The following is a 26,329-nucleotide window of genomic DNA, read 5'->3' as shown; positions in this document are numbered from 1 at the left end:
GTGAGCGCTCTTAAAAAAAGCAGCTGAACACACAAGGAAACCAGATAAAACCTCGGTAAATGTATATATAAATAGTGCCGCGCTGGGATAAATAAGATAAATCAAATATGATTAAAATGTCCTAAAAATAAATCATACAAGCATGACAGTCTATGTAATGTGAATAGCATAAAATCTTCAATCCATTGGTGGTGCTCCCAGTAGTAAAGTAAGAATTACGCACTCACCAGAAGCATTATAAAATTACGCGGTGTGTATATCAATAAAGATCCCCCTTCACAGGTCTGGGTCTGGGCTGGAACATGAGATGATTTCCCCTCCAGAAATAAGGATAGGAGCCTTCAAGGAATGTGAATGGATCCAGCAAACCAGAGGCTCCTTTAAGGGATAAATGATAAAGCTCCTCACAGGAGACCAAGGAGAGTGCACATAGTGTAGTAGTTCAAATAAGTGATTTATTAGATCAAAATGATAAAAGCAAGTAAAAACACGGCAGCGTCAGGTATAGTGAAAGACTGACCCTCCAGAAATAAAGATGGCCGCTGAGCCTCCACGTGGCACCGACGGCGTGACGTCACGATGTCCTAGGCGCCCACTGCCGCGTTTCGTGTGCACGCACTTCTTCAGAGGAAGGAGACCAAGTGACACCATGATTGCGGAGTCGCCAATTTATACAGTAAATGCCGCATGCGCACTTAGCGCCATATTGCCGTAGTCCGACAAGTGTTGATACTCAATGCGCGACGCCATTTTACTATGGATAAAAAGTGTATGTAATAGATGTATAAGACAAAATGCTTGTGGATAAAACAGAGATCCAAGGTGCGTTAATACTAAGTGAGAATATCTTTTGGGAGATGAATGGACCCTGTTGTGATGTGATTCATCTCCCAAAAGATATTTTTGAAATCATCTCCTCTGAAGTGCTGGCCAACACTGTACCCCACTGTTGTACTCTCTCAAGGGATTCTTTTTCCCTAGTTGCATTATTTTATATTTAGAAACATTGAACTACAATTTCCACTTTTTTGACCAAGACATACCTTACCCAACAAACGTTTAGTTATATCACTTACATGTATATTAAATAGAACAGGACCTAGTACAGGGTCTTGGTGAAGTTCAAACTGAGCATCAGAATAGGGAAGGAAGGGGATTTAAGTGACTATGAACATGGCATGGTTTGCTGGTGCAGACGGGCTGGTCGGAGTATTTAAAAAAACTGCAGATCTATTGGGATTTTCATGTACAACTATCTCTAGGGTTTACAGAGAATGGTCTGAAAAAGAGAAAATATCCAGTGAGTGGCAGTTGTATGGACGAAAATGCCTTGTTGATGTCAGAGGAATATGGGCAGACTGGTTCGAGTTGCTGGAAAGGCATGTTATCATGTCAATATGGACAAAAAACTGGGGAATGTTTCCAGCACTTTGTTGAATCCATGCCATGAAGAATTAAGGCAGTTCTGAAGGCAAAAGGGGATCCAACCCGGTATTACAAGGTGTACCTAATAAAGTGTCAAATGAGTGTATGTCCTGAGGGCTCTTCAGACCAGATTCCCAGATCAGCTCCAGCAACATTCAGTATAGTACGCCCCCCAGCTAGCACAGCTGGGACCTCAATGAGCAAATTAAAAAGCACTGCTGGACTGCCCAGAAGGGCAGCAGCCCTTCAAGTTGAGATATTCTCTTCCTGGATAAGAACCCCTTTGCTCCACTCCTCAAACTATTAATGGTCTCTCCCAGCCACCAACTAGGCACCCTCCCCCAAGAATTGGCTGGGACCACATAAATATTCATACTGTCATGACTTTCCAGAACCATCCAGAAGGCAAGAGAAAACAGCCAAAGCTACAGCCTGTGAAACTCAGAGCAGACCAGAGTAATCAAAAGCAGCTCCACTGATTACAGGAGAGCTAAATAACTAAATCTACCTAACCTAACACAACTTTATGAAGGTGCTACGGTTCACTAAAAGCTGGAGTTTTATCACAGGTACTTATATAGCGCCATCAATTTACTCAACATACATATATTTTACATTGACATCAGTCCCTAACCCTTAAGTAGCATACAATCTAAGGTACTTAATTCACATTCATACATACACATACAAGGGCCAATTTAGACAGGAGCCAATTAATCTACCAGCATGTCTTTGGGGTGTGGGAGGAAACCCACGCAGGCACAGGATGGTGCCGTGGTTATGATTCAAACCAACTCCCCTAGTACTGCCAGGCGGAAGTGCTAACCAATAAGCCACTGTGGAGATCATCTTTAATGGGAGTTCTTTGTAAGTGATAGAGGCATTTCAGTCTACAGTGGGCTATCTTGGGAATGTAAATCCAGTAGTTGTCTCTGCTGATCTTGGGTTTTCTTTTATTGACCTGTCACCACATTTTAAAGTTCAGAAATTGTTTATTGGTAAGTTACACCAAACTTTTGAAGGTAGCAGACATGGATAACCAGGATACAAGCCAGAGTACAGGACAATCACATTTTTAGCTCCCAACTGCATAAATTTACATTTTCCTACACCGAACCTTATCTGCTGTATAGCTGTTCACATTTTAACTAAGTCTTCTTGTAAAGTTGCTATATCCTGTTGTGAAGTTATTGCCCTGCTTAACTTTGTATCATCAGCAAACACAGAGATTGAACTATTCATTCCAACCTCTATATTGTTTATGAACAAGTTAAACAGAATTGGTCCCAAGACAGAGCCTTGTGGGATTGGGGGACTGGGGCACCATGCTTACAACTCCAGACTCTTCAGAAAATATTAATCACCACCCTCTGGACACATCCTGTATCCACTTTGCTATCTACGTACATACCATGTCATCAATGCCAGAAGATCTTGACTTGTAGATTGATCATTTGTGGAGTACTGTATCAAATGCCTTAGCAAAATTCAGATACAATAAGTCCACAGAGCTTCTTTTATCCAAATTACAGCTCACCTTCTCATAAATGTTAAGAGGTTGGTCTGGTTCTTCATAACTCTATTTTCATTAGCAAATTCTTGGATATGGCTCTTATATTTTATATCAATGGTTTATATATTATTGATTTTAGGCTGACTGGTCTGTAGTTACCGTGTACAGAATATGTAGGGATATCTTTATCCTTTTTTGAATATAGATACACGGTTTGCTTTTCCACAATCAGCTGGTACCATTCTAGTCAGTAAGTTGTCCTTAAAAATTAGAAATCATGATCTGGCTTGACGAGAGGGCTTCCTTTGTAGCTGAGGGCAAAGCACCCCTGGAGGTGAGAACAGGAGTGGAAGGATCAAAGAAGTTCAGGTGCCTATTAAGTAGCTCTGCTGGAACTTGCTTGCAGCAGTTTCCATCAGATAGCTGTCAGCTGGTCTGTCAGGACCTTTGTTGCCCTTGGAGATGCAGCTGGACCAAGGCCGTGGCCACAAGCAAGATAGCACTTGAGGTAGAAGCGTGGTCAAACTGGCAGGGCTGGGCTGGGCTGTAAAAGTGTAATCAGGATAGGATCCAAGGTCATACATGGAGAGGCAAGCCAGAAAGAAGGCTGAAGCATGATCAGGCAAAGTCATACATGGGAATCAGGTGGAGCAGGCAGAATAGTAGTCAGGTAACAGGTCAGAGTCATACACAGTAAGGCAGGAGAGGCAGAGTCCTTACAGCAAGCCAGGGTGAAAACCAGGAGTCAGACAGCAGGAAGGTCCAGAGACAAGGCAGGTCCATAACACTATGTCCAAGAAATACAGGATACACAGGAACAAGGAGTACTGGCAGATGAAGATCATCCAGAAAACTGTGCAGCCACTGTTCTTATATAGGGCATTAGGCGCCGGGTATTGGCAACTATGCCAGGTCTTTTCCTCAGCACATGTATATTTTTGTTCTGCTGTCTTCTCAGCACATGCTTACGCTTTTTCTGAATAGCTCCCTGACAATTAGTGTTTAGCCACCCAAGTTTAACTTTTGTACTTTTAGATTTGTTGCTTAGTGGAATGCAGTAACAAATGCCATTGTTTAATATGCCCTGAAAGCACTCCCAGTTCCCTTCAGTGTTCTTTGTTGCAAGAATTTGATCCCATTTTGTGTCATGTAGTATGGATCACAGTTTATTAAAGTTGGCTCTTTTAAAACTTAGTGTTCTTGTCCTACCTTCATGTGTCCCTTTCCTATAATTAATAGAGAATGTAATTACTCTGTGAGCACTGTTACCTAAATTATTCCTTACTTCTATGTTTGCAATCAGTTCTGTGTTATTTGTAGTTAGAAGCTCCAGCAGAGCATTATCTCTAGTTGAAGCTTCCACCATTTGATTCAAGAAATTGTCCTGCATTCAGTAAATTATGTCCCCTAGTTGAGTGAGCAGTTCTGTCTGCCCAAACAATATCAGAATAGTTGAATTCCTCCATGATTATAAAATTGCCCTGCCTACCTGACATCTCTAGATGTGAAAGTAGATAGGGTTCTGTTTTGATTGAAGGTTAGTAAAGATTACTTTGTGTTACAAGCAAGGAAACTTAGACCTCTGTAGTGTATTAATGTGCTTTTACTAAATGAAAATGCTGTACATAGAAACAATTACAATTATACAAATACAACACTGACAAGACTGATAGATATACCAATAACAAGCAAAAATGCCACCTACTTCCTAGTGAATCTATGTTTTGTGTACAATAGTATTACGCTGAAATGGTTACTTAACTCAGGTTAGAGTGTGTTCATGATCTCCCTAGGCAACTCGAGGACCCAGGTTTACTCTACAACAATTGCAGATTGGGCGAAAAACTTCTTTTTCTTCTGTCAGAGATCTTCGTTGGTGTTAAGTCATCTTAGAGTCTTCTCCAAAGTCCAGAACAACTGTTGCCTCTTCAAAGTCCCAAAAACAACTCTGTCTTTGTCTAAGCCACATGCCTGTTCAAAAATCCTCTCCACTTTCTAACTTCCTGTTACATCAAATCCTCTATATTGTAAATGGGAGGAAAAAATTCCCTTTCAATCCTCATTTGTTCGGGGCGATCAGACATTTGTCCCGGGAAAGATGCAACTTCCTTGGCAGTCTGTGTAACATAGTTAGAAAGAAAGTCCAAGATGAAAGTTCATTGTTCTCCTGGTCATAAGGATATGCTCAGATGAACGTCCACACCTATTCAGCCACCATCTGGAAATCATCCGCATCTTAATCATGCACCCATCTCCTCTTCTGGTCTGTCTCATCCGATCTTGCCTTTTCATCTGCTCTGGCTGCTCCACCTCTTTGGTGTTCATTTTCCTATAAGAGTAAGAGACAAAGCAGATTATATGTTCCTTCCAACTGTGCCAAAAAACATAGCTCACTGCTCACATTTATCTATCTGCCCATTTCAAAGTGCAAAACTATTGTAGGGTGCCCACTGTTGCCTTGTAACACTTTCATGGAAAGGCATATATTTCCAGCGGAGAGAATAAACCTGCTTCTCTATCCATGCTGTCTTGAGAACACTGGCCTGTTGTTGTCCAGTCTTCACAACATGTCACTCTCTAGCAATATGCCCCAGTCTATGACAACCAAAAACACCTAATGTGACTGAATCTACCATCAGCCACTTGCTTCCACATCTTCAGCAATGCTGGTGTAGGAATTTTATCTATTTCCTCTCTAGGAACCCCCACTTTCAGTAAATCAGTCCACATGTGTCTCCTGAAGATCATAAGCCTTGCCTTCCTTTCATCTGACTCAACTTAGCCATCTCTAAAGACTTATTGTTTCTAAACAGTGTGCGCAGCATTTTTCCTAGCATGAGCAACAGAAATCACCACAGAAAACAGGTCTGCTTCAGTTAAGCTTAAGCACAAATCCCAGATGAGCCCCCAGTTGTATGCTTGGTGTCTATTTAAAGGTTATTGCGTAAAACCAAGAAGTGGTATGTGTTGCTATGGATAGTTGGTCATATTCATAGCTTGGATATGTGAAATGTATAGATATGTATTAAGAACATGTGCTGTTTTAGAAGCTAAGGATTCTCCTATTGATATGCAAATGAACCAGTCAAACTGGTTTATGAGCTCAGTAGAGGAAGTCAGGCTTAGAAAGGATATGATCTGCAGAATGTAACAGGAGGTTAGGAGGAGGCAAATACTTTTGAACAGGCATGTGGCTTAGACAAAGAGTTGTTTGGAGAGACAAAAGGAGAAGAGTTGTTTTTGGGACTTTGGAGAGGAAGAGTTCTGGACTTTGGAGAGGACAGAGTTGTTTTGAGAGACAAAGGAGGACACACTTGTTTGGAAGATGGAGGAGGGAGCAGTTGGACTTTGAAGGAACCATGAGAAGATTCCACCAGGAGAGCCCAAATTGAGTATCTGTTTAGTATACCTATTGCATACATATTGTACATGCTTATTTGCTAGGAAGATAGTCAGCTTGTGCATTTTGTAGGCATATTTTGTTATACTTTCCATGCTATGATTTATATTTTCTACAATTGCACGTGAAGATTTTCTGTTTAGTAAAAGCACTAATACACTACAGAGGTCTAAGCTTCCTTGGCTTTTAAAGCAAGAACCTTTAAATAGACACCAAGCAATACAGGCTCCTCCTCTGCCTTAGTGTTAGGGAACCTATAGCATACACCCATAATTAATTTACAGTTTGTTTGCCCCTTTGAAGCTCCAGCCACAAAGACTCCACCTCCTCATTAGCCCATTAGCAAATGTCATCCCTCATATTCACTATTAAATCACTCTTCACATAAAAACACACCCCTCCCCCTCTGATACAGGGAGTACCCCTGAACAGTCACAAGCCAGTCATGTTTGCTGTCAAGGTTTCTGGTACTTCCACAAAGGCAAAATCTTTCTCATGTATCAGAAGTTATAGTCCTTTCATTTTATTAACAAGATTTCTAGCATTTGTGTACATACCTTTTTAAGTTTGTACATGTGCACATTTTGTCCTTGCACACATTTTGTTTCCTTTTAGATTCAGAATGCCTGCTTAGTCTGTCTATCTTTTGCTTTGGACCCTCCTCCCCACCACTTTGCCTCCATCTGTACACTCTGATCCTTACTCACTGCACAGTATACCTTCTACTGATCCATCCCCCAACCCCCCCCCCCCCTTTGCCTCCCCATCTGTTTGCTTGACCAAGGCTTTCCGAGGACAAAAAAAAATACTTTAACCACTTGCCTACCAGGCGCTTTTACCCCCTTCCTGCCCAGGCCAATATTCAGCTTACAGTGCACTTTGAATGACAATTGCACAATCATGCAACACTGTACCCATATACAATTTTTAGAATTTTTTTCACACAAACAGAGCTTTCTTTTGGTGGTATTTAATCACCACTGGGTTTTTATTTTTGCTGCTATAAACAAAAAAAGTTTTTCTTTGTTTCTATTATAACATTTTCCAAACAGGTACATTTTCTCCTTCACTGATGTGCATCGATGAGGCTGCACTGATGAGGCGGCACTGGTGGGAATTGATGAGGAGGCACTGATGATGCTGCACTGCTATGCAACGCTGATGGGCACTGATAGGCATCAATGATGCCTGGAGTTTGCATGTTTTCCCTGTGCCTGCGTGGGTTTCCTCTGGGTACTCCGGTTTCCTCCCACACTCCAAAGACATGCTGGTAGGTTAATTGGTTCCTGTCTAAATTGGCCCTAGTATGTGTATATATGAATGTGAGTTAGGGACCTTAGATTGTACACCCCTTGAGGGTTAGGGATTGATGTGAATGTGCAATATATATGTAAAGTGCTGCGTACATTGACGGCACTATATAAGTACCTGAAATAAATAAATAATGATGGGCACTGATAGGCAGCACTGACTGGCGGGACTGCAGTGATGGGTGGCACTGCTAGGTGCCACTGCTGGGCACTTTTGAGGCTGCACTGATAATGCCCTGATTAGCAGTGCAGATGTCCTCTGTGACACTTGCCGATTATTGGCATTACTTTTCTCATGCTGTGACAGCGTGAGAAAAGTGCTGCCGATAACTGGCAACTGTATGTACGTTGTGATCAGCTGTGCCATTGGCCTTTTACCTTGCCATGTGATCAGCTGTGTCCGTAGGACACAGCCATCACAGACAGCGCTTGGTGCGTGCCGCTGGGGGTGCATTCTGGGAGGATGTCATATGATGAGGAGGAAGAGATGAAGTAAGAAGAAGAGGAAGAGTATAGGGAAAAGGAGATGGAAGAGGTAACATTAGCAATCTTACTACCTCCACGTGACAGCACCTCTACCTTGCCTTTTATGTATTTATTTTGGACAACCCTTATTTGGGGAAAGGCAGGCAGCTCACATAGGATACTACATTTAATGTTCTGATATTGCCTTCTTTTCCCTCTTCCGTTTCCATAACCCCTTCCCTCCCATTTACTGCTGCCATTCCTTCACCCTGCAGAACAGACTATGGCCATAGGTTTTCTCTCTGTAGCTATGCCTCTGGTGCCCTGACTATAAGGAAATTGATAACTATAAAAAATACACCTGGCTCCTGAGTGCCTTAGAGGGGAAATAATATGTCTGCATAGCAGAGAAGTGCAGATGTATTTGGCCTCTGTTATGTGCAGCCCAACCACGACATCAATACCAATAATACAGAAATGAAAAAAATATGAATACGTATGAAAATAAAAAATAGGACATGAAAGTAAACACAACAACAAAAAGAAATTCTGCAACCTAGATCAGGAAATGTCCACTAGATTAAATGGGAGGGGATGCAGTGCAAATAGCTTGGACACAGTAGGGTGCATATTGCCAGACTTGAGTTGGTTATAGTTAGTGATGTATTTATTCCTTGTGCTGCCCTAGGCAACACTAAAATTGTATTTTGCATAGCTCAGTGTTAACTCAGTATGAACAAACTTTGTAAGTATATATTAATTCCCCCCCTGACTTCTCCATCAAGACCAACAACACTACCATCAGTCCCACCCCTCAAGCCAGAGTACTATGTGTCATCCTAGACTCCAATCTGTCTTTCCAGCCCCAATCGCTGACAAACTCATGTAGACTTCACCTCCGCAACATCTCCAAAATACGACCGTTCCTAACCCCGGAATCCACTAAGCAACTCATTCACTCCCTTATTATATCACACCTCGACTACTGTAACTCCCTCTTCATCAGCTTACCTCATCGCAGGCTATCCCCCCTTCAGTCTATCTTGAATGCTGCGGCCAAACTCATCCACCTTACTAACTGCTCCGTATCTGCCACCCCCCTCTGTCAATCCCTCCACTGGCTTCCGATTGCCCAACGGATAAATTCAAAACCCTAACACTGACATATAAAGCTGTTCATAATACTGCTCCAAACTACATCACCGTTCTTGTCTCCAAATACCACCCAAAACGTACTCTCCACTCCTCACAAGACCTTCTACTCTCTAGCTCCCTAGTCTCCTTCTCCCATGCTCGTCTCCAGGACTTCTCCAGGGCTTCCCCCATCCTCTGGAACGCCCTACCCCAATCCATCAGACTATCACCTACTCTCCTCACCTTTAGGCGCACTCTGACAACCTTTCTCTTCAGGGAAGCCTACCCTGCCCTCAGCTAATTACTGAACTTCTCCACTCTTCCTACCACTCCTTCCCCCCACAGCTATTTCCTCCTGTACCACTATCCCCTCCCTCCTAGATTGTAAGCTCCAAGGAGCAGGGTTCTCGAACCCCTCGTGTATTGAATCGTATTGTTACTGTACTGTCTCATGTACTGTCCCCCACCATAATGTAAAGCGCTGAGCAAACTGTCGGCGCCATATAAATCCTGTATAATAATAATAATAATTAATTCCCTCATAGCATAAATGCTAAAGTGAAGGTAACCTCCTTTAAAGGGCTTATTTCTGCATATCAATGGGTTCATTTATTCTCTGCGCAGGTAAATTCATCAGTTGGACCTTAGGTACTATTTTCCTTTTAAAAAAAATATGAAAAGATTGAGAGCAAAAATGTTTTGCATCTAATTTACGCTGGATACTTTGAAGGTCTAACATGATAATAACAACTGCTCTCCTACTTGAAGTATGGTCAATTCATCAGTAAATTGGTAAGAACAATAAGGTGAGCAACTACAAAACTAGATTACAGCTAGAAAAATAAATAGGATTGTAGACAAATGCTAGCAGTGTTAGTCAAAACTAGACTGCAGCTAGAAAAATAAATCGGCTTGTAGACAAATACTAGCAGTGTTAGTCATATTAAAATGCATCAACAGGAATGTATGTATGACATGTTTCTTAATGGCATTGTGAAAATGAATGGACAAAAATAAGCATTTCTTTAACATTAGACTGAAGACATATAATTGTGTATGGGTGGGGTCAGATGTTTGTCCCAGGATCTGGGACTTTGGGTTGTGCCAGACTTAAAAAAAATGGTATATTATGTTATAGCAACAACCGCTTTTTTTTTTTTTATAAAGCAGAAAAAAGATATGCAATAAAACTGTTCAGGTGTTTTTTTTTTTTAGAACCCAGTGCAATTTACCATTTCTTGGTGGCTGCATTAGTTTCATTTCCAGGCTTTATTTTCATTAAAGAATATGTAAACCCAGCATTTCATATTGCTGATATGTGCCTGCTGTACCATGTACATGTATGAAAAATTATCCTGTTCTCTTTGTATTGCTTCCTTTGTGTGAAATCCTTGGTGTTCTGGCCAGTACCTCTGCTTTCCTATTAAAAACTGACTACACTAAAAAGTTGACAACACAGCGGTCAGTTCTCTAGCTGTGGTGGGAACTCAGTTTGCTCTCCTCCAATGATAAGACTTGTCCTGTCACCTCCCCTCCTGCACAGCCTATCACTGCGAAATTCGGTGTCCTGTTGCTTCTCCTCCCCCAGCTCTTGTGCAGCTGAGAACAGATGGAAAAAAAGGTATTTATAATTTTTTTATATCTATGCACAAATGTTTTGCCTTTCATTTCTATTTTAAACTGAATGGGTTGTTTTACCAGGGGATAGTTTATAATCACTTTAACCACTTTCCCTCCAGAGGATTTACCCCCCTTCATGACCAGGCCATTTTTTGCTGTTCGGCACTGCGCTCTTTTAACTGGTAATTGCGCGGTAGTGCAATGCTGTACCCAAACAAAATGTATGTCCTTTTTTTCACACAAATAGAGCTTTCTTTTGGTGGTATTTGATTACCTCTGCGGGTATTACTTTTTGCGCTATAAACAAAAAAACCCCGAAAATTTAGAAAAAAAAAATATTTTCACTTTTGGTTATAAAAAATATCTAATAAACTAAAAGTTAGTCATAAATTTAGGCCAAAATGTATTCTGCTACGTCATTGGTAAAAAAAAAATCTCAATACATGTATATTAATTGGTTTGTGTGAAAGTTATAGTGCCTACAAACTATGGTATGTATATTGGAATTTACGTAGCTTTTACTTTGACTGCCTATCACATTTCTTGAGGTGCTAAAATGCCAGGGCAGTACAAACCCCCCCCCCCCGAAATGACCCCTTTTTGGAACGTAGACCAAGGATTTTGCAGAGAGTCATTTTGAGTCCATGGAACATTTTATTTTTTGCCACAAATTTTTGGAAAATGACAATTATTTTTTTTTTACCCAAAGTTGTCACTTTAATGATATATTGCTCATGCATGCCATGGGTATATGTGGAATAACACCTAAAAAACACATTTTTCTACTTCTCCCCAGTATGGGGATACCACATGTGAGAGACTTTTTGGCAGCCTAGCTACAGATAGGCCCCCAAAATCCAATGACCACCTCCAAGCTTTCAAGGGCATATTTCCTCATATCACTTTTCCACTACCTATCACAGTTTCGAAGGCTCTAAAATGCCAGGATAGTAAAAACACCCCCCAAATGACCCCTTTTTGGAAAGTAGACACCCCAAGGAATTTGATAAGAGGCATGATGAGTATTTTACAGATATCATTTTTGTCACAGGGTTTTAAAAAAGAAAAGAAAAAAAACTCTCACCGGGTCCCGTTCACCGGGATCTTCATTCCGATGTGTCTTCCGGACACAGCAGTCCTGGGGGGGGCGCCCAACTGTGTTAGTACAGCCAGAGCAACGTACAGGTACATTGCAGGCGGGCAGGAAGCGGTTAATTTTAGCCGGTGATTCTGCCGAAGCACACTTCCTGTCCTAGAGTGATAATATTCACTCACAGAACTGTATCCATATTCTCCTGAATTATACTACAAAATTCCTCCTACTCTACTCATCTCTGTTGTAGTTCACAAAAGGTAGCTGAAAGAGCTGAAAACATTGTTTGAGATTTCAATTCAGTTCACAGGAAATTACAAGAACATTTCTGGCAAAATCTACAGGTATATTTCTGTACTTGCAGAAAATGTACTTAAAAAGAAACACTAATGCAGCCACCACAACTAGGGACATGTAAAGTACACCATATTACAGGTTTGCTGTTGGGGTTAGATACACTTTAATTTAGTTTGAACAGCAATCTGAATTGTATACAAACTGATGAGATGCTCTTTGGACCATATACAACCCCTGGCAAAAATTATGGAATCACAACTCTTGGAAAATGTTCATTCAATTGTTTTAATTGTGTAGCAAAAAACAATCACAGACATGCCTCAAAACTATTTTTATTTAACATCCCAACCTTCAACCTTCTGGCTTTAAGAAACATTTAAAAAAATAAAGAAAGAAAGAAAACTGTAGTCAGTTGCAACTGTTTTTGCAGATCAAGCAGAGGAAAAAAAAAAAAATGGAATCGCTCAATTCTGAGGAAAATATTCTGCAATCATGAAAAAAACCCAAGACAGTACACCACTAGTATTTTATTGCACCACCTCTGGCTTTTAAAACAGCTTGAATTATCTGAGGCATGGATTTAACTATCGACAAACTGTATTCTTCATCATCCGGCTCCAACTTTTTCTTATTGCAGTTGCCAGATCAGCTTTGCAGGTTGGAGCCTTGTTATGGATCATTTTCTTTCATTTCCACCATAGATTTTCAGTTGGATTGAGGTCCGGACTATTTACAGGCCATGCCATTGACATCATGGGGTTTATTTACTAAAGCTGGAGAGTGCAAAATCAGACTCACTTCTGCATAGAAACCAATCAGCTTCCAGGTTTCATTGCCAAAGCTTCATTGAACAAGCTGAGGTTAGAAGCTGATTGGTTTCTATGCAGAAGGGAGTCTGATTTTGGACTCTCCAGCTTTAGTAAATAAACTCCACATGTCTTTGTTGAAGGAATGTTTTTGCCCTATTGCAAGATGCATCATCATGCTGAAAAATGATGTCATCACCACCAAACATCCTTTCAATACGTGTAAATTAATTGGTTTAGGTAAAAGTTATAGCGTTTACAAATGGCGGGAAATACTGGGATTTTTTTTTTTTTTATACTAATAATGGCGGTGATCAGCAACTTATGGCGGCGATCAGTGACTTATGGCGGGACTGCGGCGGACACTCTGACACTGGGGGGAACTGTCTTGGGGGTCACTGACATCCCCAGTGACACCAATACAGTGATCAGTGCAAAAAAACCCCACTGACACTGTACTAATGGCACTGGGGAGGAAGGGGTTAACTTTTTTATTTACTGAAAGGGTTAACTGTGAGGGGAGTGTTTTACTAGGGAGCGGGGGTGTGTACTGCACGGGGACACGCTGATCGGGAGAGAGAAACTCTTCTCTCCGGCTCAGCATGTCAGGAGCTGACAGGGAACTGACAGAAAGCAGAGCTACTGCAGCCCTGCTCTCTGTCAGTGTTTGCCGCTAATCGGCGGGACACAGCCGGTAACGACCGGCTGTGACCCGGCGACTGACATCCGCGGCCGTGATCGGCGGGACAGGTAGGTCGGTGGCACGCCTCACGCGCGCCCCTACCTGTTTTGCAAACACACATTTTAAAACGTGGTTTTGCCCAGTCATGCCGCCCTGCCGCCGTATTTCTACAGTGGCTGGGCGGCATGTGGTTAAGTTTTCTATCTTGACGCTTTGATGTCTTCCTTGGTCTACCAGTATGCTTCCATTTTACAACTTTCCCATTTGATTTGTACTTGGTCCAGATTTTAGACACTGCTGAATGGGAACAACCAACGCCTTTTGCAACATTCTGTGATGATTTACCTTCTTGAAGTTTTTTAATCTTCTCCTTTGTTTCAACGGATATCTCTTGAGTAGGAGCCATGATTCATGTCAATCAGCTTGGTGCAACAGCTCACCAAGGTGTGCAAGTACTCTTTTTTTTTAACTGAAGACTAATTATCAGATGTAGTCTGATGCAGATGTTTGTTTTAAAACTGCAAAGTATATGGTGATTCCATAAAATTTTCCTCAGAATTGACTGATTCAATATTTGTTTCCTCTGCTTGAACTGCAAAAACAGTTGCAATTGACTACAGTTTTCTTTCTTTTTATTTTTTTTTAAGTGTTTATAAAGCCAGAAGGTTGGAATTAGAGATGAGCGAAGTATTCAAAAATTCGATTCGACTGATTCGGCGAATTCGTGGAAAAATTTCGATTCGAGTCGAATATATTCGCTGTGAATTTAACTTAAAAAAGGGTGTTTCTAGGCTTCAGAGAGACTTAATATTAGTGCTGAACACTGTACCTTTAATTTAAATGCCCTTGGAGTCTGCTGGGGAAGAGAAATAATACTGTCAGGCAGTATGACATGCAGATGAGTGCCGTCGATCTTAGAATCACCGCACACTTCACTCATTTGGGCAGTCACGGGGCCAAAACCAGAGTGTGGAGCCACAGTGTGGCGGTGGAGGCAGCAGCAATGGGAGGCCATACAGCACCCTATGACAAAAATGGAAACCACCAGCAGTGTGAGGAGACCTGAAAGTGGCACATGGCAGAGTGTGGCGATAGAGACAGCAGCAATGGGAGGCCGTACAGGGACCCATGACACACTCTGGACCTGGCAGCAGCATGAGGAGGCGGTACAGGGGCCCATGGCAGATTACGGGCCTGGCAGCAGCATGAGGAGTCGGTACGGGGGCCCATGGCAGATTACGGGCCTGGCAGCAGCAATGGGAGGCCGTACAGGGACCCATGACACAATCTGGACCTGGCAGCAGCATGGGGAGGCGGTACAGGGGCCCATGACAGATTACGGGCCTGGCAGCAGCATTTGGAGTCGGTACGGGGGCCCATGACACACTCTGGACCTGGCAGCAGCATGAGGAGGCGGTACAGGGGCGCATGACAGATTACGAGCCTGGCAGCAGCAACTTGGACAGGAGGACGTTCAGTTTCTGCACCGTCTGGTGCGTGCTCGCAAACTGTTGTCTCTTGGAAACGGATTCCAAGAAAGACTGCTGACGGAATCCGTGAAGAGGAGTAGCAGGAGAAGGAGCATCTGAACGAGCGGAATATGCCAACAAGCGACAACAGGGGCCCATGACAGATTACGGGCCTGGCAGCAGCATGAGGAGTCGGTACGGGCGCCCATGGCAGATTAGGGGCCTGGCAGCAGCTATGGGAGGCCCGTAATCTGCCAGCACCCTATGACAAAAAATGGAACCCACCAGCAGTGTGAGGAGACCTGAAAGTGGCACATGGCAGAGTGTGGCGATGGAGACAGCAGCAATGGGAGGCCGTACAGGGACCCATGAGAGACTCTGGACCTGGCAGCAGCATGAGGAGGCGGTATAGGGGCCTATGGCAGATTAGGGGCCTGGCAGCAGCTATGGGAGGCCCGTAATCTGCCAGCACCCTATGACAAAAAATGGAATACACCAGCAGTGTGAGGAGACCTGAAAGTGGCACATGGCAGAGTGTGGCGATGGAGACAGCAGCAATGGGAGGCCGTACAGGGACCCATGAGAGACTCTGGACTTGGCAGCAGCATGAGGAGGCGGTATAGGGGCCCATGGCAGATTAGGGGCCTGGCAGCAGCTATGGGAGGCCCGTAATCTGCCAGCACCCTATGACAAAAAATGTAACACACCAGCAGTGTGAGGAGACCTGAAAGTGGCACATGTTTGGGGCATGATTCATGGCGGATTTAGTCAGTTGTGTCAGGAACTGGTGGTTTGAAATCCAGACTAATCCACGCCTGATTCATTTTCACAAACGTCAGTCTCTCCACACTTTGGGTGGACAGTCGTGTCCTCCGCGGAGTTGCAATACCTCCTGCCGCACTAAACACGCGCTCCGATGCCACGCTACTGGCCGGGCATGACAGCCTTTCAAGGGCAAATTCAGCTAGTTGGGGCCAAAGGTCAAGTTTCGTTGCCCAGTAGTCAAGGGGATTGTCTACCTCGGTTGGCAGGGTGCTGTCCAAGTAGGCCTAAGCCTGTTGTTTGAGGTCCTGCTCCAGGTCCACCTGATGCTGCTGCTGCTGCTGCTGCTGCGGCTGGTTAGTAGTTTCCTCACTGCGCTGGTGAAGAAAGCTACTCATCATCGACTGCAGACTGAGGCAGCCGCTGCTGGTGGAGCTGCCACTGCTCCTACCACCCCACCCCTCCCCTGCTGCCATGGCAGCGGAACGCGAGCGCACAGGGCCCACAGTGTCTGAGGATGGACGTTGGCGCAGACAGGCAGAGACCAGCTGACTACATAGGTGGTTTTTATAGTATGTTATTTTGGCCTCCCTCTCAGCAGGTGTGAAAAAGGCCACCATTTTTGAACGGTAGCGAGGGTCCAACAAGGTGGACAGCCAAAAGTCATCCCTCTGTCTGATGGTTATTATTTGGCTGTCGCTACGCAAGCAAGCGAGCATGCTATGGGCCATTTGTGCCAAGGAATTGTCAGGGCAGGAGCCGAGGAACGGACAGGCAGGCCTAACAATGTAACGCACTGGCTGACGACAACCACCACCCACAGACCGAAGTCCCTCAGGGCGCGGAGTCTAAGTCCCAGGCTGCCCTTCACCAGGGCCCCTGATGGTGGGGATGGACTTGACGCAGCTAGGAACCAGGTCGCGGCCCCCGAGACACCTCAGCTGCGGTAATGGCCGCCGCCAATGGCGTGTAGCTGGTGGAAGAGACAAAAGAGTAGTCAGACAAGCCGGGGTCAACAACAACAGGACAGAACAGTACAGGACAGCAGACGAGAATCACAGGTCACGAGCCGGGTTCAGCAACAGAGGGTCAGATCAAAGGAGAATACAAAGAATAGTCAAGACAAGCCGAATCAGATACCAGGAGAGTCACGAGAGTCAGAACAGAGTAACAGCAACACAAAGACACAAGACACAAGTGCAAAGAGCATGTGCGGGCCACAGGCTTATATGTCATCAGCCACACCCCTCTGGGGGATGGACCACAGAAACCTGAAGGCATAAAAGGGCTCCCATCATGCACAGCAGAATCCAAGATGGACACCAGCACATGAAGTAACATAACCACAGGGAAAAGGTAGGACCTTGACAGTACCTCCCCCTCAAGGGCCCCTCCCCCTCCGCGGCTCAACAAAAGGTTTCTGAGGAAAGCGGGTATGAAAAGCGCGGAGGAGGGCAGGAGCATGGACATCCGCGGAAGGAACCCAGGAACGCTCCTCGGGACCATAACCACGCCAATGAACCAGGAACTGTAATTGACCGCGCACCAATCGAGAGTCCAGGATCCGGCTCACCTCATACTCCTCATGACCGTCAACCCGGACAGGACGGGGCCGAGGAAGAGAGGTAGTGAAGCGATTGCAGATCAGAGGTTTCAACAGGGAAACATGAAAGATATTGGAGATCCGCATCCCAGACGGAAGGGCAAGTGCATAGGCCACCGGATTCACTTTGCGGAGAATGCGGAAAGGACCGACAAAACGGGGAGCCAGTTTGGGTGTGGGCACCCGAAGATTGAGGTTACGAGTAGACAACCACACCCGATCGCCGACCTGGTATGAAGGAGCGGGCAACCGTCTGCGATCAGCCTGGAACTTCTGGTGCTGAGCTGAGTCCCTCAAGGCCCTCTGGATCTGCCCCCAAGAAGAACGCAGGGCAGCAAGATGGTTCTCCACAGCCGGAATGTCCTGTGGTGAGAACCTCTCAGGTAATACCGCGGGTTGAAACCCATAGTTGGCCATGAAGGGAGACATCCCGGTGGAGGAGTTGACCGCCGAGTTCCTGGCAAACTCTGCCCATGGCAGGAGATCGGCCCAATCATCCTGATGGTCTGAAATATAACACCGAAGGAATTGTTCTAAGGCCTGATTGGAACGCTCCGCAGCCCCATTGGACTGCGGGTGGTAGGCTGATGAAAAGGAGAGACTAATACCCAACTGGGAGCAGAAGGCACGCCAGAATCTGGACACGAACTGACTCCCGCGGTCTGAGACAATCACCTTAGGTAACCCATGCAGGCGAAAAATCTCCCTGGAAAAGACCGTGGCCAGTTCCTGCGCTGTGGGTAATTTCCTGAGTGGAATGCAATGGCACATCTTGGAAAACCGATCGACGATCATGAGGATGACCGTATGACCCCGAGACACCGGGAGGTCTACAATAAAGTCCATCCCTAGATGTGACCAAGGACGCTCCCCATTGGGAATGGGTTGCAGAAGACCCAAAGGGAGATGCCGTGGAGACTTATTCTGAGCACAGATCGAACATGCCGCTACATAAGAGGCAATGTCGGCACGGAGGGTTGGCCACCAGAATAAGCGAGAGACGACCCAACACAGCTGGTTCTTCCCTGGATGCCCGGCAGTTTTGGCGTTATGGTAGGTACGCAGCAGGCGGGTGCGCAATCCCTCGGGTACGAAACATCTACCCTCCGGCCTCCCGGGAGGAGCATCAGTTTGAGCCGCCAAAATCTGCTCCCCAAGGGGAGAGGTCAGACTGGTGCGAATGGCAGCCAGGATCTGATCTGGAGGTATAAGTGAGATTGGCTCAGAGTCCTCCCTGGACAACTCAGAGTATTGCCGTGATAACGCATCAGCCCTGACATTCTTGGAACCAGGCAAATATGAAACCACATAGTTGAAGCGTGACAAGAACAGAGCCCATCTGGCCTGGCGGGGTGTCAATCTCTTGGCCTCCGAAAGATAAGTCAGGTTCTTGTGATCGGTAAGAATGAGGACCGGAACCGCGGAACCCTCGAGCAGGTGCCTCCATTCCTTGAGAGCCAGAATGATGACCAACAACTCCCGATCTCCAATCTGGTAGTTGCACTCAGCCGAGGAAAGCTTCCTGGAGTAGAACCCGCAGGGAAGTAGGGGTCCATCGGGTGACCGACGCTGAGACAGGAGAGCCCCTACTCCCGTCTCGGAAGCATCAACTTCGAGGACGAAGGGCAACCCAGGATTGGGATGCGAAAGAATCGGAGCCGAAGCAAAGGCAGCTTTCAGAGCCTCGAAAGCTCTGATGGCCTCGGATGGCCACTCGTGAGGGTTACTCCCCTTCTTGGTTAGGTCAGAGAGAGGCTTTGCCAATGTGGAGAAGTTCCTGATGAACTTCCGATAGTAGTTGGCAAAACCCAGAAAGCGCTGAATGGGCCGAAGACCATTGGGACGAGGCCACTGCAGAACTGCCGCAACCTTCTGAGGGTCCATGGAAAATCCCTCCGCGGAAATTATGTAGCCCAAAAAGGCAACCTGGGATCGATGGAACTCGCACTTCTCGAGTTTACAAAAGAGTCCGTTCTCACGCAATCGTTGCAGCACCTGCTTAACATCCTGGACATGGGACTCCATGGAGGTAGAGTAAACCAAGATGTCATCCAGGTAAACCACTACGCATTGCTGCAACAAATCACGAAGGACATCGTTTATGAATTCCTGAAAGACCGCGGGCGCGTTACACAATCCGAAGGGCATCACCAGGTATTCGTAGTGCCCAGTTCTGGTGTTAAACGCGGTCTTCCACTCATCCCCCTGTCTGATCCGTACGAGGTTGTACGCCGCCCTAAGGTCGAGTTTGGTAAAGACCGTTGCTCCCTTAAGGCGGTCGAATAACTCAGAAATCAAAGGAATTGGATATGCATTTTTAATGGTAATCCGATTGAGACCCCTATAATCGATGCAAGGCCTCAATTCCCCACCTTTCTTCTTTACGAAAAAAAACCCCGCTCCTGCTGGGGAAGTAGACTTACGAATGTGCCCCCGGGAAAGCGCATCCACCACGTACTCCTCCATGGCCTTATTCTCCGCAACCGAGAGAGGGTACACCCTGCCACGTGGAGGAGTGGCCCCGGGTTGCAGGGATATGGCGCAGTCGTAAGGACGATGCGGTGGTAAGGTACCAGCGCGTACCTTATCGAACACGTCCCGGTATTCCCCATAGTCGGTGGGCAACGCAGAGTCCGAGGAGGCACACAATACCTTAACCGGCCCCCGGATGCACCCGGCCCCACACTGTGGAGACCATGAGAGAATCTCGGCTGTTTGCCAATTGAAGGTTGGATTGTGCCTCTGGAGCCAGGGATACCCCAAAACCACCGAATAGTGTGGGGAAGAAATCACCTGAAAACAGGCCAACTCCCTGTGAACAGCCCCAATGGCTACCTCTATTGGCAGGGTCTCGTGGGTAACCTGCGGCGGCTGCAGGGGCCTGCCATCTATTGCTTCGAGAACCAATGGGGCAGCACGAGCCTGCAGGGGAATGGAGTGCTGCGCAGCAAACGAGCTGTCCAAGAACAACCCACCGGCCCCAGAGTCTACCAACGCCTGGGCCGTCACCGAGCCCCCTGTCCAAGAAAGGACCACGGTGATCAGTGGCTTATCCTTGCGGAACGCCGGGGACGAGGAAACTCCACCCAAGATCTGTCCCCGACATGATCTCAGGTGCGAGCGTTTCCCGGACGGACCGGACAAGACTGCCGAAAGTGCCCACCGAGGCCACAGTACAGGCAGCGACCCTCCCGACGCCGAGCGGCCCGCTCCCCCTCGGAAAGGCGAGCAAACCCCAGCTGCATGGGTTCCCCACCAGACAAGCTATCCCCAGGAGGCGTGGGAGGAGAGGGAGGAACGGGTGGGACAGAAAACGCAGGTGCCAGTCGATTGGAAGGCCTCCGCAGGCGTTCCTTGAGTGAAGGCCTCTCCCTGAGCCTGGTGTCAATCAGGATCAGGAAAGAGATGAGCTCCTCCAACACCACAGGCAGTTCCTTAGCTGCAATCTCGTCCTTCAATGAGTCAGAAAGACCCTGAGAAAACACAGCCACCAGAGCCTCATTGTTCCAACCGACCTCTGCCGCCAGGGTACGAAACTCTATAGCGTACTCGGCCACGGTCCGTGAACCCTGATGCATGGTCATGAGCAGCTTGGCCGCCGAGGCGGAACGAGCCGGTACGTCGAATACCCTACGGAAGGCATCGACAAAACCAGAAAAATCTTGAATCACCGGGTCGTTCCTCTCCCATAAGGGATTTGCCCAGGCCAAGGCCTTGTCTGAGAGTAGTGAGATGAGGAACCCCACCTTTGACCTCTCAGACGGAAAGGCGTGGGGTATTAATTCAAAATAAATACCCACCTGGTTGAGGAACCCACGACACTGACTCGGCTCACCCCCAAAGCGCTGTGGAAGAGGGGCTGAACCGGTCATACCTCTGGACACCGCGGGTGCCGCATCAGCCGCGGCGGTAGGCACAGCAAGCGGAACAGCAGCGGAAGCGACCACCGGAGCGACAACCGGCCTAATAACACCAGGAGTAAGGTGCGCGGTGCGTGCAAGCAGAGTTTGCAACGCCTGAGCGAACTGATCCAACAGGTGATCCTGTTGATCGAGTCTGGCGACTAGCATTGGGAGCGAAGGCGTGCCTGCACCGTCAGGGTTCATGGCACTTGTGTAATGTCAGGGCAGGAGCCGAGGAACGGACAGGCAGGCCTAACAATGTAACGCACTGGCTGACGACAACCACCACCCACAGACCGAAGTCCCTCAGGGCGCGGAGTCTAAGTCCCAGGCTGCCCTTCACCAGGGCCCCTGATGGTGGGGATGGACTTGACGCAGCCAGGAACCAGGTCGCGGCCCCCGAGACACCTCAGCTGCGGTAATGGCCGCCGCCAATGGCGTGTAGCTGGTGGAAGAGACAAAAGAGTAGTCAGACAAGCCGGGGTCAACAACAACAGGACAGAACAGTACAGGACAGCAGACGAGAATCACAGGTCACGAGCCGGGTTCAGCAACAGAGGGTCAGATCAAAGGAGAATACAAAGAATAGTCAAGACAAGCCGAATCAGATACCAGGAGAGTCACGAGAGTCAGAACAGAGTAACAGCAACACAAAGACACAAGACACAAGTGCAAAGAGCATGTGCGGGCCACAGGCTTATATGTCATCAGCCACACCCCTCTGGGGGATGGACCACAGAAACCTGAAGGCATAAAAGGGCTCCCATCATGCACAGCAGAATCCAAGATGGACACCAGCACATGAAGTAACATAACCACAGGGAAAAGGTAGGACCTTGACAGGAATGCGAGGGACTCCCTGCCTCCATCTCCACAGCATACTGCCACGGTGCGTCTGGGTCCTCTGTCTCCTCCTCCTCCTCCTCTACCAGATGCTCCTGCTCCTCCACTCCTGTCCGCTGAGTGGAAAAACCACCCATTTCACTCAATAATTCCTGAGCACCAATGTCCTCCTCTACCTCCTCCTCTTCTTCCTGTCCTGCCCCCACAGGGGTCATGTGGCGTTGAGATCTGTGCGCCACGTCTACCGCACCCTGACCAGCCATTGTTAACAGCATTTGTTCCAGGACGTGCAACAGAGGAATGACGTCGTTCATCCCATAGTCCTGCCGACTCACGAATAGCGTGGCCTCCTCAAAGGGCCTGAGCAAGCGCAGGTGTCACGCATGAGCTGCCAATGGCTGACATCTAAGTTACACAGGGAGTACCTTTATCCGCTTTTAACATCAGGAAATCGGTGATGGCCTTTCGCTGTTCGTAAAGGCGGTCTAACATATGTAGGGTTGAATTCCACCTTGTTGCAACGTCACAGCATGAGGAGTCGGTACGGGGGCCCATGGCAGATTACGTGCCTGGCAGCAGCAATGGGAGGCCCGTAATCTGCCAGCACCCTATGTCAAAAAATTCAACACACCAGCAGTGTGAGGAGACCTGAAAGTGGCACATGGCAGAGTGTGGCTATGGAGACAGCAGCAATGGGAGGCCGTACAGGGACCCATGACACACTCTGGACTTGGCAGCAGCATGAGGAGGCGGTATAGGGGCCCATGGCAGATTAGGGGCCTGGCAGCAGCTATGGGAGGCCCGTAATCTGCCAGCACCCTATGTCAAAAAATTCAACACACCAGCAGTGTGAGGAGACCTGAAAGTGGCACATGGCATGAGAGACTGTGGACCTGGCAGCAGCATGAAGAGGCGGTATAGGGGCCCATGGCAGATTAGGGGCCTGGCAGCAGCTATGGGAGGCCCGTAATCTGCCAGCACCCTATGTCAAAAAATTGAACACACCAGCAGTGTGAGGAGACCTGAAAGTGGCACATGGCAGAGTGTGGCGATGGAGACAGCAGCAATGGGAGGCCGTACAGGGACCCATGAGAGACTCTGGACCTGGCAGCAGCATGAGGAGGCGGTATATAGGGGCCTATGGCAGATTAGGGGCCTGGCAGCAGCTATAGGAGGCCCGTAATCTGCCAGCACCCTATGTCAAAAAATTCTACACACCAGCAGTGTGAGGAGACCTGAAAGTGGCACATGGCAGAGTGTGGCGATGGAGACAGCAGCAATGGGAGGCCGTACAGGGACCCATGACAGACTCTGGACCTGGCAGCAGCATGAGGAGGCGGTATATAGGGGCCTATGGCAGATTAGGGGCCTGGCAGCAGCTATGGGAGGCCCGTAATCTGCCAGCACCCTATGTCAAAAAATTCAACACACCAGCAGTGTGTGAGGAGACCTGAAAGTGGCACATGGCAGAGTGTGGCGATGGAGACAGCAGCAATGGGAGGCCGTACAGGGACCCATGAGAGACTCTGGACCTGGCAGCAGCATGAGGAGGCGGTATATAGGGGCCTATGGCAGATTAGGGGCCTGGCAGCAGCTATAGGAGGCCCGTAATCTGCCAGCACCCTATGTCAAAAAATTCTACACACCAGCAGTGTGAGGAGACCTGAAAGTGGCACATGGCAGAGTGTGGCGATGGAGACAGCAGCAATGGGAGGCCGTACAGGGACCCATGAGAGACTCTGGACCTGGCAGCAGCATGAGGAGGCGGTATATAGGGGCCTATGGCAGATTAGGGGCCTGGCAGCAGCTATAGGAGGCCCGTAATCTGCCAGCACCCTATGTCAAAAAATTCTACACACCAGCAGTGTGAGGAGACCTGAAAGTGGCACATGGCAGAGTGTGGCGATGGAGACAGCAGCAATGGGAGGCCGTACAGGGACCCATGAGAGACTCTGGACCTGGCAGCAGCATGAGGAGGCGGTATATAGGGGCCTATGGCAGATTAGGGGCCTGGCAGCAGCTATAGGAGGCCCATAATCTGCCAGCACCCTATGTCAAAAAATTCTACACACCAGCAGTGTGAGGAGACCTGAAAGTGGCACATGGCATGAGACACTGTGGACCTGGCAGCAGCATGAGGAGGCGGTATATAGGGGCCCATGGCAGATTAGGGGCCTGGCAGCAGCTATGGGAGGCCCGTAATCTGCCAGCACCCTATGTCAAAAAATTCAACACACCAGCAGTGTGTGAGGAGACCTGAAAGTGGCACATGGCAGAGTGTGGCGATGGAGACAGCAGCAATGGGAGGCCGTACAGGGCCCATGAGAGACTCTGGACCTGGCAGCAGCATGAGGAGGCGGTATATAGGGGCCTATGGCAGATTAGGGGCCTGGCAGCAGCTATGGGAGGCCCGTAATCTGCCAGCACCCTATGTCAAAAAATTCAACACACCAGCAGTGTGTGAGGAGACCTGAAAGTGGCACATGGCAGAGTGTGGCGATGGAGACAGCAGCAATGGGAGGCCGTACAGGGACCCATGAGAGACTCTGGACCTGGCAGCAGCATGAGGAGGCGGTATATAGGGGCCTATGGCAGATTAGGGGCCTGGCAGCAGCTATGGGAGGCCCGTAATCTGCCAGCACCCTATGTCAAAAAATTCTACACACCAGCAGTGTGAGGAGACCTGAAAGTGGCACATGACAGAGTGTGGCGATGGAGACAGCAGCAATGGGAGGCCGTACAGGGACCCATGAGAGACTCTGGACCTGGCAGCAGCATGAGGAGGCGGTATATAGGGGCCTATGGCAGATTAGGGGCCTGGCAGCAGCTATAGGAGGCCCGTAATCTGCCAGCACCCTATGTCAAAAAATTCTACACACCAGCAGTGTGAGGAGACCTGAAAGTGGCACATGGCAGAGTGTGGCGATGGAGACAGCAGCAATGGGAGGCCGTACAGGGACCCATGACAGACTCTGGACCTGGCAGCAGCATGAGGAGGCGGTATATAGGGGCCTATGGCAGATTAGGGGCCTGGCAGCAGCTATGGGAGGCCCGTAATCTGCCAGCACCCTATGTCAAAAAATTCAACACACCAGCAGTGTGTGAGGAGACCTGAAAGTGGCACATGGCAGAGTGTGGCGATGGAGACAGCAGCAATGGGAGGCCGTACAGGGACCCATGAGAGACTCTGGACCTGGCAGCAGCATGAGGAGGCGGTATATAGGGGCCTATGGCAGATTAGGGGCCTGGCAGCAGCTATAGGAGGCCCATAATCTGCCAGCACCCTATGTCAAAAAATTCAACACACCAGCAGTGTGAGGAGACCTGAAAGTGGCACATGGCATGAGACACTGTGGACCTGGCAGCAGCATGAGGAGGCGGTATATAGGGGCCCATGGCAGATTAGGGGCCTGGCAGCAGCTATGGGAGGCCCGTAATCTGCCAGCACCCTATGTCAAAAAATTCAACACACCAGCAGTGTGTGAGGAGACCTGAAAGTGGCACATGGCAGAGTGTGGCGATGGAGACAGCAGCAATGGGAGGCCGTACAGGGACCCATGAGAGACTCTGGACCTGGCAGCAGCATGAGGAGGCGGTATATAGGGGCCTATGGCAGATTAGGGGCCTGGCAGCAGCTATGGGAGGCCCGTAATCTGCCAGCACCCTATGTCAAAAAATTCAACACACCAGCAGTGTGTGAGGAGACCTGAAAGTGGCACATGGCAGAGTGTGGCGATGGAGACAGCAGCAATGGGAGGCCGTACAGGGACCCATGAGAGACTCTGGACCTGGCAGCAGCATGAGGAGGCGGTATATAGGGGCCTATGGCAGATTAGGGGCCTGGCAGCAGCTATAGGAGGCCCGTAATCTGCCAGCACCCTATGTCAAAAAATTCTACACACCAGCAGTGTGAGGAGACCTGAAAGTGGCACATGGCAGAGTGTGGCGATGGAGACAGCAGCAATGGGAGGCCGTACAGGGACCCATGAGAGACTCTGGACCTGG

At 47.8% G+C, this 26,329-nt stretch overlaps 1 long non-coding RNA gene across 1 annotated transcript in view; it reads right to left on the bottom strand.

Moving 5' to 3' along the window:
* Positions 1–4,523: 4,523 nt before the first annotated feature.
* The window catches only part of LOC149465191 (uncharacterized), a 56,337-nt gene continuing 34,531 nt past the window's right edge, over positions 4,524–26,329 (bottom strand). Inside the window, exon 2 of the long non-coding RNA XR_016312238.1 lies at positions 4,524–5,267. This is a non-coding gene — a long non-coding RNA (uncharacterized LOC149465191). The remainder of the gene's footprint in view (positions 5,268–26,329) is intronic.

Source organism: Staurois parvus, unplaced genomic scaffold (assembly GCF_062004578.1).
Source record: "Staurois parvus isolate SC_StPar_1 unplaced genomic scaffold, SC_StPar_1.0 ptg000141l, whole genome shotgun sequence".
NCBI classification, from domain to species: domain Eukaryota; kingdom Metazoa; phylum Chordata; class Amphibia; order Anura; family Ranidae; genus Staurois; species Staurois parvus.
The sequence above is the reverse complement of the archived record's forward strand: the minus strand, read 5'-3'. Positions and strand labels throughout refer to the sequence as shown.